Raw genomic sequence first — 7,869 nt, 5'->3', positions numbered from 1 at the left:
GGGCTTGAAGGCTATCACCTCTTAAAACATGAAACCAAGCAACTATATTACAACAAGACTTCATTCCCAGATGAGCCCAATGACTTCCGTGCTTTCTTTGACTGTCAAAACATGGTGTACCCTCACAACCCCTGATGACTCTGTGATTTCACTCTCTGAGGTCAATGTGACAGCATTCTTCAGGACATTGAGCCCACGGAAATCACCTGGCCCAGACGGGGTACCTGGCCAGGTACTGTGACCTGTGCTCATCAACTGGCTTGAGTGTTCACTGAGATCTTTAACCTCTCACTTTGGCTGTCTGAGTTATACACCTGTTTAAAGCAGACTATAATTATACCACTGCCGAAGAAGAGCGTGGTTACCTGCCTCTATACTATCATCCAGTAGCACTTACATCCACTGTGATGAAGTGCTTTGAGAGGTTGGTGATGAAACATATCAACTCCTGCCTGAGAAGCAGCTTGGATCGTTCTACTTTGCCTACTGGAGCAACAGGTCCATAGCAAATGTCGTTTCATTAGCTCTTCAATCAGTCTTACATTAATTCATCTAATATCTAATAAAAAGTATTAAAAAACAGTGGATTCCACCAGTCCCCCCCCCCCCACTTTTGATCTGTAAGGGACCGTGGCAGAATCACCTCTGAAAATTCAGAGGCCGAAAAACTTAAAGTATCTACATTACAGAGTAATTAAAAACTACTTCAATTGTATAATATTAAAGAGTATACATGTTCTTAAAAGCATTTATAGTATTACATCATGAGTGGATACATTAGGAATACCTATATGTGTTTGAACATTCTAGTGATAATTGCCTTTAAGCAAACAAAAAAGTGTAGTTTATGATCATGCATATGAATATGACTACTTTTAATATAGTATAATCATGTCTTGGGAGTTGTCAAGTATATAGGTGCGACATTCTTTACTTATAACTGTACATGTTCCCCCCTTAACTACTAAGAGAAGATCTAATGGTAAATACATGATAAACATATAAAAAACATCAAAATAGTCTATAATGTCTATAGTCTATATTGGCTAAAATAGCCAATAATTATTTCCGTGCATAAGGTCTTCCCACAGCACTTTCTTAATCTGGAGTCACCTTAGGTCACTTGCAGTTGCTGGTATGTATCCACTTACCTTCCACCTTGTCTGCTGAGTTGGCCATTAACAGTACTTGGTCAGGGCCTCCCTAGGGGTTCCTTCTGCAGTTTCTTGACCAGGACTCACTTGCCCAGAATCAAAGTGTGTCCTCCTTTTCATGGACCACTCCACTCAGCAGTAACCTGTTGAAAGATGGACTAAACAACTGGGGTTAGTTTCACACAATAATCAATTAAACTGTCAGTCATAACATGTATATCTGCTTCTCTGAGATCGAGACCTCCTGGTAGTGACATAGATTACCCTGTTACCACCTCAAATGGACTCAGTTTTGTTTTCTTATTTGGGGTTGCTCTGATGCTACATAAAACCAAAGGATGATTCCTCACAAGTATTTCCAGTGAAATGTGTTCCTTGGTCAGGGTCAATATGTGTGGCAATCTCCATCTAAGAATGTAGTCCTTACCAGAGTTTTGGCTGTGTATGTGTGGCAGTAGCCTTTCTTGTTGGAATGGCTTTCACCCATCTTGAAATTTTGTCCATTATTATTAAGACATCTGAGTATCCTTGGCACTTTGGTAAAGTAATGTAGTCCACTTGTAGCTGTAAAAATGTGGGGAGGAATACTTAGTTGCGGCAGCTTCTTTGTTGAAACAGTTTGTTTCCTGACATCATTAATTTTCCAAATGTATGTCAAGCTTGCATTTTAAACTTTGGATTTCAGCACCGTTAGGAGAATCTGTCGACAACCTTTTGCACTCTAATGTGTCCCAAGGAGTGCATCTGCTCTGTCGGATAAGGAAGCAGCTCAGCTGGGGCTACTAGTCTGTGACTAGTGACATATCTTCATAATCCATCATCGTTTAACAACCCACCATTTTCCATCCAGTACCATGTCTCTTTATTTGAGCATTGATCTTGCATTGCTTGATTATCTGTATGTTTGTTTGTGATACAGAGTTCAACATACTTTCCATTTCTTTGATTTTGTTTACTCCTTCTTTTACTGTCCTTTTTTGCAGCTTCATCTACAAGTGAATTTCCATGCCTTTCCATGGTGGTCATTTTAGTGTGACCTTTGCATTTTAATACAACAATTTCTAATGGTAGTTGTATGACATCCATATGTTCTTGTACTAGTTGGCCTTTCTTAATTGGAGTTCCCACAGCAGTAAGAAATCCCTTTGCCTCCATAAGTTTCCAAAGTCATGACCGACTCCAAAAGCATATTGAGAATCAGTGTAAATCAGCTTTTCTCAACCTTTTTGCCTTGGAGGAACCCATGAAATAATTTTCAGGTCTCAGGGAACCCCTGCATAAAAATTATTATATCTAGAGCTTATGGTATGTTAGCTTGATCAGTAAGTTGTAGATATAATAATCTAAAAATAATTGTCAATGCTCTTTTGAGTAGAGAATAAATGTTTAGCCCACCTTTCTTGAAAAAACATATAGTTAAGCTTAGTTTACCTTTCTTGAAATTAATCTCTTCATTTCCCTTTCATAAATTAAAAAAAACTCGTAAGACAAACATAATAAATTTCTCAATTCTGGGTCAAACTTGAGAAAAGCACACACAGATTTCACTTTCAGCTGAAATGCGATGATTTCTATCCTTGCTCTTGATGCTTGTTAAACAAGAAAAAGCTTGCTCACAATGTAAGAAGTAGAAAACTGTAGCAAAGTGTTCCTAATGTTTTCCTATGAATAGCAGGATACTTTTCTTTCACAGAAGTCCAGAACTTGTCCAGGTGCAGGTCAGTAAATCTCATCTTGAGTGCACAATCACAGTGCAGCTCACAAAGTTCTTCCTCGTCTCTCCCAGTCAAGTTCTCTGGCTGAGGAGAAGTTTCAGAGAAAGGGTCCCTCACCTAATCATACACTTGTGTTGAAAGGGAGAAAAAATTATGTTCAATTTTGTTCTGTAGTTCTTCTGGGTGGTTTTCAATAAAATTCCAGACTTCCTGATATTCTTCCTCACTCTCAAGCCCAAGCAGCAGTAGAAACATTTCAAGATTTCCTATTGCAGCATGATATTTCCAACGTTTCTTTTTAAATCCAAGACCCTTGTCACTTGAAGTCAAAGCATTTTCCCCAGGATCTTGCAGAGACTTGATCAACTGGTTCATATGAAAAAAAATGCCTGCTAAGTAGGCTAGTTTCTGCAGCCATTCTTCATCTTCAAAGCACTTAGCAAAATCTAGCCAACTATTTCCTTGAAAGTACTCCTGAAATTCACCTTTCAGCTCAAATACCCTGTTAAGAACTCTTCCTCTGCTAAGCCGCTGGATTTTTGTATGTAGCAGGAGACTGGTACGCTCTTTGTCCAGGTTTTCACACAGTTTTTAAACATTCTTGAGTGAAATGGTCTTAAAGCTTCCTGGGTCTTTTAACTGACACTGACTTTATTTTCAAAAGCTTTAATCTGTTTGTTTTGAGATTCCAATAGTTTTTTACAAGAATCAGCACTTTTATGTGTTGTATGGCTGTGATTTGTAGTTCAGTGTCTTTTTAATTTTGCTGGAACCATTGCTATATTTGTAAGTTATTTGCCAGACTAGGCACAATCGAATGGGACAACTTGGATCACCAGTCCATGTAAAATCCATTGATAAATAGGTTTCATTGTAAAGACGGACTTGTTTGTGTCTGTTGTTGCACTAGTGCAGTGAAATGATTCAGATTGTAATTCTTCATCATTAACCTTATGAGAATTGCCCGTAGGCCTATGCCAAGAATCCTCCTCTTTAAAACTTGCCACACTGGACCGTCTTTAGAATGAAAATTTCCCTCCAATTTTCTACTACACTGGAAGCTTGTTTGCTCCCACAAGTCAATTGGCGGTGTCTAATAGGAAGTTGGGGGAGGCAACTCGGGAGGGAGAGGCTGAAGTCACAGCCCAAGTTGGGCGAGTCCATTCAATGCTCGGAAAACGCACTACTGCCCTCCCCTCCATGCAATATAGCGCTCACCAATTATCAATGGCCTCCCCTATCTTGCATCCAAAACTGAGAATGGACCCAACCAAATAAACATGGTCTAACTGCACACTGCCATTCTGGGCTGAGATTGCTAACGAGGCTGCACGGTGACTGCCCACCACTGCGAGCGCTAGCATCAGACATTGTGCGAAGTCCAAAAAATGATGTTTATTTTTTAATCCTGATCTCTCATGGAACCCCAGAGAAACCGTGGTGTAGATATTAGCTGATCTTCCTTCTGTTAGCTTACAGACTTGAATCAATGCTTTTAGCTCCGCCTACTGTGGAGAAGTACCAGGAGCCATATTTCCTCAGGCCATCCCTTCATTTTCTGTGACAACAGCCCAACCAGCCATTTGAATTCCTTCCTCAATGGTTGAGGAGCCATCAGAGTACAGAATCAGATCTGGATTCAACAAAATGGACTTCTTCATGGTAATTTGAATCTTCTTGGCATGTTATTGTTCTTGCACAGTGCTGATCATCGTAGTCTTCCATGTCCACTGACAACAGTGTAGCTGGATTCGCTGGACTTGCTTGTTGGATGATGATATTAGGTGCCTCAAGAACAGTGGACCACTTGGAAGACCAGCTGTCATTTGAGAGGTCGTGTTCATAGTCAATGAAGTGTGCACTGAGCGTGGACATTGAACACCTAATCTGGTCCAGCACGATGTTAGAAACAGTCATGTCTGCTTGGTAAGTGGCTTGCACATTCTAAGGCTACACTGTCCAATTTGGCAGAGTAATAACCAACAATGTGCTGTTGGTCTCCCTGTTCTTGAGTTAAACTGCTGCCATGCAGCCATGCTTCTCATTGACGTACAGGGTAAGTGGCCTTTCCGTATCAGGGATTCATAATGCAGGTTCAGTACTCAATATCGCCTTTAACGTTTGAAAGCTTTCACCTGGTTATTCGTTAAGAGTTACAGGGTCATCCAAGTTCTTACTGAGTTTCATCAGTTTAGTGAGGGGTTGAGCAATTTCAACATATGTACTGCCCTATGCTCTGTTGTAGTTACACAAACTCAGAAATGATTGAAGTTGCTGGACGGTTGTATGTGTTTTTGCTGATTGAACAGCCTTTGCACAATCTTCAGTCATCTCCCATTTACCTTGGGAAATTTCCTGTCCCAAGTAAATCACTTCCTCTTGTTGCAATTCTGCTTTGTCCAAAGTTCCCTTGAGGGCGATATAATCGAGTAGATGGAGTTCATGCTGATCTGCAGTCTCAGAGGCAATTAGGATGCTACCCACCTATTGTATGATAGTTTAGTCAGTGCTTGGAAAGCCCCTTAGCTGTTGCCTCAAGGCCATGAGATAGACAGTAGAACTATTGTGAAGTCCCCGTGGTAACCTCGTCCGCTGATATTGTTGCCCATCAACTGTAAAAGCCATCCATGTTCGACATTCAGATACCAGTGGTACCGACCAGAAACCATTGGCCATATTGATAACTGTAAACCACTTATGTGATGGATTCAGGGCATTGAGGACAGTTGATGGATCTGCCTCCAGAGGGGTTAACTTATCACTATATTGACTGGTGATTCCGTAATCTGGCAGTCTCTAAGTGCCATTTAACTCCTTGACAGGCCAGATTGGATTGTTTGATGGACTATGAGTCTTGACAAGAATTCCTCAATCTTCCAACAGACTGAAAATAGGTATGATACCTTTTATAGATGTTCTTTTGAGAGGGTATTGCTTCCCAGTAAACTTAGCAGGATCCATTTCTAGAAGGCCACAGTCACTTTGGTCTTGTAACCATGCAGGGTGACTTTTTAATTTAGATTTTTCCAACCGCACGAGATTCCAGATAATTTTACCCTCCATGAATTCAAGAGCCGAGTTTTAAGTCTATAGGACATCCATTCAAAGAAGAGGTTCTGAGATGTCCTCCGCCCAGCACTGCATTTCTCGCAGGTGAGCACCAAATTGTACTTCAACTGATCTGCTTTTGATTAGCACAATTCTCTGTCCTCCAGCACCATTTGCACACCTTCAGATGCTAGTCAATGGCATATTGCATTTTTGGGCAATAGCTTCAGTTATGCATGCTAGTTGTACTCCTGTATTCGATATTTCCTTCAACACGTTGAGGTTCAGCCCAAGTCTTCAAGCTTCCTTTTTCAGGATGTGGAACTTCCCTGGACTATGTGTCATTTTTTTATGGATCTGATAGTTGTTGATTAACCTCTTGTATCCCTTCATGCCCTCCATCTTCATTCCCGCGTGGTCTTCCCTCGGATTTTACAGGGGGAAGCCTTGCCATGACCGCCAGACCAATTACCTCATTACTGTCGTCATCACTTAAACCACTAGGGCTCTCTGTCGAGTCAGTGTCATGTACTTCTTGCACTTTCTTGGAATTCCAAGGGTGGCGTTGGTTTTGAGAACTGGTCGGCGTTAGCTGTCCATCACGATGATTGACGTTGCACTTAACACCGCCCAGCAAAACTCTCGCATGCATCTAATTGCAATTTAGGGTAGAGCTCTCAACTACGGAACTACTTCGCTTGTCGCGCTTTGGTTCGCTCCACTAACGCACAGATCTGCTCTTTAGATTTTTTAATTGCCTTTTTTTGTTTTCTCACAATTATTTAGTTAAATCGTACTGGCATAGTTCACTATTTTGATTTTCTAAATCAGCGCATTCGCGTTTTAAAGCATTTATCTGGTCTTGAAGCTCAACACGTTTCCTTAGCTCTGTTGAGGTCGCTAGCATCCAAGCTGTCTTCTTAGTTCCCGTCCACACCTTTCTGATCTTATTATATATCATTTCAATCACTTATAAGCCAATCCTCACTAGATTTAGGATCGATGGCACATTTCTTCCGTACTTACTTTCCAACGATATCAGGTTTATATACATCATTTAAGTAAGCGCTTAACTGTTCCCTCCCAGCTGAGAATTCGGGAGAGTCACCGGCTTAGCCTTTGCATTAGATTCAATCCTAAAGAGTACTCCCAGTTATCAAAAATCTTACATTACAACCATGAAGCAAACTTATTTGTCCGTTAATTTAGAACTTATGTTCAGCAACTTATATCGGCCTCTGGGTTTGTTCGATAACTTACACCGGCCCCTCGGTTACACAACCCCAAAAATTTTAATAGGATCCGCCACAGATAAAATAAAATACACCCTTCGCTGACTCTTAAGCTTGCTTTAAACGATGTACTTAGATATTTATTCTACGACAATGAAGGAACGGAGGAAGTTGTCTTACCTCCTAGATGCACGCTTAAAACTTCCCGTGTCCGTTTTTCTTCAAATAATTGTCCATGTTTAGGCGCCAAATTGTTGGGTCTCTGTTGTTTTTCTGACCGTTCGGATTCTTCCGGGGGTCAAGAATGGCGAGGAGTTTTAATTCTCAATGATCATTTATTTTAAGGTTTAAACAAAGATACGGACATTTGAAACTAAGTGAAGAGCTGAGAAGCGAAAGACATTCAATGGTTTCAATGAAAAGAAGAAGGCGCCTCTGAAAAATCCATCACCTTTATAATCCAGGTAACAGAAATTCCTTAGGTAAGAATAAATCATTTAATAAGAATAAATCATTCAATGGTTGCACAATTATATTATGAGGATAATGTGCTAATATTAGCCAATGAAAAATGAGAAAGGAGATAATTGTTATGCAACTGTTATTCCGCTTTCTGCCAGTAGGTGGGGATGAACCACCACATACTGTAAAAAGTACACGATTTTGTTAAAAAAGTATAAATTATGATTAAACTATGACTGTAGTCTTACATTAATTCAT

The sequence above is a fragment of the Mobula birostris genome, chromosome 22 (genome assembly GCF_030028105.1).
Source record: "Mobula birostris isolate sMobBir1 chromosome 22, sMobBir1.hap1, whole genome shotgun sequence".
Taxonomy (NCBI): domain Eukaryota; kingdom Metazoa; phylum Chordata; class Chondrichthyes; order Myliobatiformes; family Myliobatidae; genus Mobula; species Mobula birostris.
Note: the sequence above shows the minus strand (reverse complement) of the source record.